Source organism: Elephantulus edwardii, unplaced genomic scaffold, assembly GCF_000299155.1.
Source record: "Elephantulus edwardii isolate Elephantulus edwardi_28Jun2011 unplaced genomic scaffold, EleEdw1.0 scaffold00031, whole genome shotgun sequence".
In the NCBI taxonomy this organism is placed as follows: domain Eukaryota; kingdom Metazoa; phylum Chordata; class Mammalia; order Macroscelidea; family Macroscelididae; genus Elephantulus; species Elephantulus edwardii.
The window spans coordinates 4461810-4465198 of record NW_006399781.1 but is presented as its reverse complement, the minus strand read 5'-3'; the positions used below and the strand labels follow the sequence as shown (position 1 = coordinate 4465198).

The 3389-nt window shown below is 39.0% G+C and overlaps 1 pseudogene; it reads left to right on the top strand.

The window, feature by feature from the left end:
* Positions 1–3140: 3140 nt before the first annotated feature.
* LOC102849435 overlaps positions 3141–3389 on the top strand; it is a 2154-nt pseudogene continuing 1905 nt past the window's right edge.

Below are 3389 nucleotides of genomic sequence, written 5' to 3'. Positions count from 1 at the left end.
CTCTGTAAATGTTTATGAAAATTAATAAAATATAATTATAGAAAAAAAAAGAAAAAAGAAAGACTTAGGTTAGGTAGTTATTCTTAAAGCTAAAAAAAAAAGAAAAAATAAAAACAAGGAACTCATGCAATATTATTCAAAATGGGTGACCCTGGAGGACATTATGCTGTGTGAAATATCTCAGTCACTAGAGGACAAATACTGCAGCGTGCCACTCTTGTAGAATGGGGCTGACATCAGGATTGGGGTGAGATTTAGAAAGAGGGTATAAATTATGCATATCGCATTGAAACAAATGAAAAAGAGAACTTTATGATGGTCATGACAAGAGTTCAGAATGAAGGCTGCATAGTGGTATGGAATCAGGGTGGGGGTGGGAGTGGGGGTATTGTACAGCAATGAAAGAATTTTTCTTTTACGAATGGAAATCCAAAGTCTCTGAAAACATTCAAGAAGAAGAAGAAGCAAGGGGAGGAGGAGGAGTAAAAGGAGAGGGGGACCAGCTTCATAGGACATTTCATTGGCAAAACACAGTCCACAAAAATGATGTTCTACATCCTGCTTTGGTAAGAAGTGACTGTTGTTATGTGTTGTCATGTCACCTGTGACTCATAGAGACCCTATGTACAACAGCCTTATACCCTGCTCTATCCTGTGCCAATTTTATTTTCTCTGACACACTTACCCCCATTACCCCAGTCACTGAATTAATCCATCTCATTGAGTGTCTTCCCTCCCAAGCATGACGTCCCTCTCCAAGGACTGGTCTCGTTTGCAACATGTCCAAAGTATGTTGGAAAAAACTCCAAAATACTTGCCTCCAGGGAGCAGCCTGGCTTCACCCTCTCCAGAACTTGTTCTCCTAGCAGTACATTGTATATTCAATCCTCTTTTTCCAGAACCACAACTCAAAGTATCATTTTTTTCTTCTATCACTCCTAGTCATTGTCCAGCTTTCCGATGCATAGAAATTGAAAAGACATGGCCTCAATTAGGTGGACCTTAGTCTCCAGACTGACACCATTACTCTTCAGTACTTTGGAGAGGTCTCTGACAACAGATGTTCCCAATTCAATTAGTCTTTTGATATCCTGGCTGCTGGTACAAAATTGTTGATTGTAGAGCCAAGCTGTCAACAATCTCAATCTCTTCACCATCCATCATAATGCTGCCAATTGGCCCAGTGGTAAGAATCTTTGTTTTCTTGATGTTGAGCTTCAGTCCATATTGAAGGCTTTAGTCCTTGACCTTGTGCAGGAAACCCTTCAGTTCCTCTTCAATTTCAGCAAGCAGGGTTGTGTCATCTGCATAATGCAGATTGTTGATGAGTCTACCTCCAATCTTTATGCCACACTTCTTCTCATATACTCAGCCTCTTGGACAATCTGTTCCACATACAGATTGAAACTATATGGAGATAGGACACATCCCTGGAATACAGCTTTCTCAATTTTAAACCATGAAGTGTTTCCTTGCTCTTATCTGAGGACTGCCTCCTGGTTCAAGTGTAGTTTTCACATAAGCACAATCAAGAGTCTTGGGATTAAAAAAAAAAAGAGTCCTGGGATTTCCATTCTTCTCAGAGTCAGTCACTGTTGTGACTTATATTTCTTATAAAATGTATTTGCAATGAATAAGTCATTGATTGTACAAAATCCTATCACTATATCTCCAGCTTCATTTCTGTCACCAAGTCCATGTTTTCCAATTACTGATCCTTCTTTTCCCAATTTTTGCATTGCAGTCACCCATTATTATTAATGCATCTTGACTGCATGTTCAGTTGCTCTCTGACTGCAAAATTTGGTAAAAATCTTCTATTTCCTCCTCTTTGGCTCTGGTTATTGTTGCATATTTTTGAATGATACTGGTATTCACTAGATTTCCTTGTATGCGTGTGGATATTATCCTGTCACTCACAACACTGTGTTTCAAGACAGACCTAGAAATGAGGTGGTTTTTTCAAACATTTATTTAAATTTTATTCTTTTTTATATGTATACCATCAAATCGGATATGATTGGTACAGGAGGAGATTGCCCCTCCTTTTCCAGAAGACCATTTGGTGGATTGAAAATACTTTTTTTACTATGAAAGCAACCTCATTTCTCCTCACCTTTTCATCTCCAGCATAGTAGATCATATGATCTTCTGACTCAAAATGCCCCATGCCAGTCCATCTCATTTTGCCAGTACCTAGTATGTCAATATATATTATGTTCCATTTCTTCCTTAACAATATACAATTTTCCTACATTCATGGTTCTTACTTTCCATGTTCCAATCACTAGCATCTACTTATAGCTGTTCCTCCTCCTATGTGTTTCCATACCTGAGGGTTCAGCCTCAGTTGTCATATCTGCTAGTCTAAGTGTGCTCTACTCTACATAGGGTTTTCAAAGGCTTGCTATTTCAGAAGCTGATTGACCAATCCTTCTTCCTAGTCTATCTTATTTGAATGCTCAGATTTAGAACATTATCTGATAGACAAGAATTTTACAGAAAAAAGCAGATTAAAGAAATTTCCCAGTTTTAGAAATAACCAACAGATTTGATTCTGTGTTGTCCCCGCCCTTGCACGTGTGTCTTAACCCACTCCTTTCCCTGCTCCATCAGCATTCAAGAAGTGACTGAGTGAGGTCTTAAAAGCTTTCAAGCGGCCACTTAAGGTGCAGTTATTGGTCTCTTTCTGTGCAAACAAGGAAGAAAATAAAACACACATGGATATAAATAGAAATGTTATGAAACAAAATATGCATGGTTGATTGATTTTTTTAAAAAGCTAAGGAAGGAGCTTTGGTGGCCTAGTGGCAAGAAGCTGTGCTGCAATCCCGCAAGTGCCTGGTTCGAATCCACTAGATGCTCCACTGAAGAAGGTGGGGCAATCTTCTCTTGTGCCAGTTGGTTTTGATTCAATGGTACACAACAAGGAAAAGAAGGTGAGAAGGGAGCTAAGGAAAAGTTTACACAATATCAGTCTGGGAGAGTTAAGAGACATGTAAAGAAACAGGGTGGAAAAATGCTTAGTAAATAGGTTGAATGAAGAGAAAGGCAAAGTAAACGTGTTTTATTAGACATTATAATTAATCGCATTAAACATTTTCAATTAATGATATAAAAATGTATATGAATGAGAGAAGATGGAGGCAGCAGCTGCTCAGGGTGGGAGAAGTGGTGGTGGCAGAGGCAGTAGTGGGGCTGGCCGTGGCCCCAGCTTCGGAACAAGCAGTAAACGTGGTGGCTTGTTGAGTAAGGAGAAGCTTGATGATAAGCCTGTAAAAATTGATGACAATTAAAACAACTATGAGATATCATCTCACCCCAGTCAAAATAGCAAAATTTAACAGAACAGCAAGCAATAAATGCTGGCGAGGTTGTGGAGAAACTGG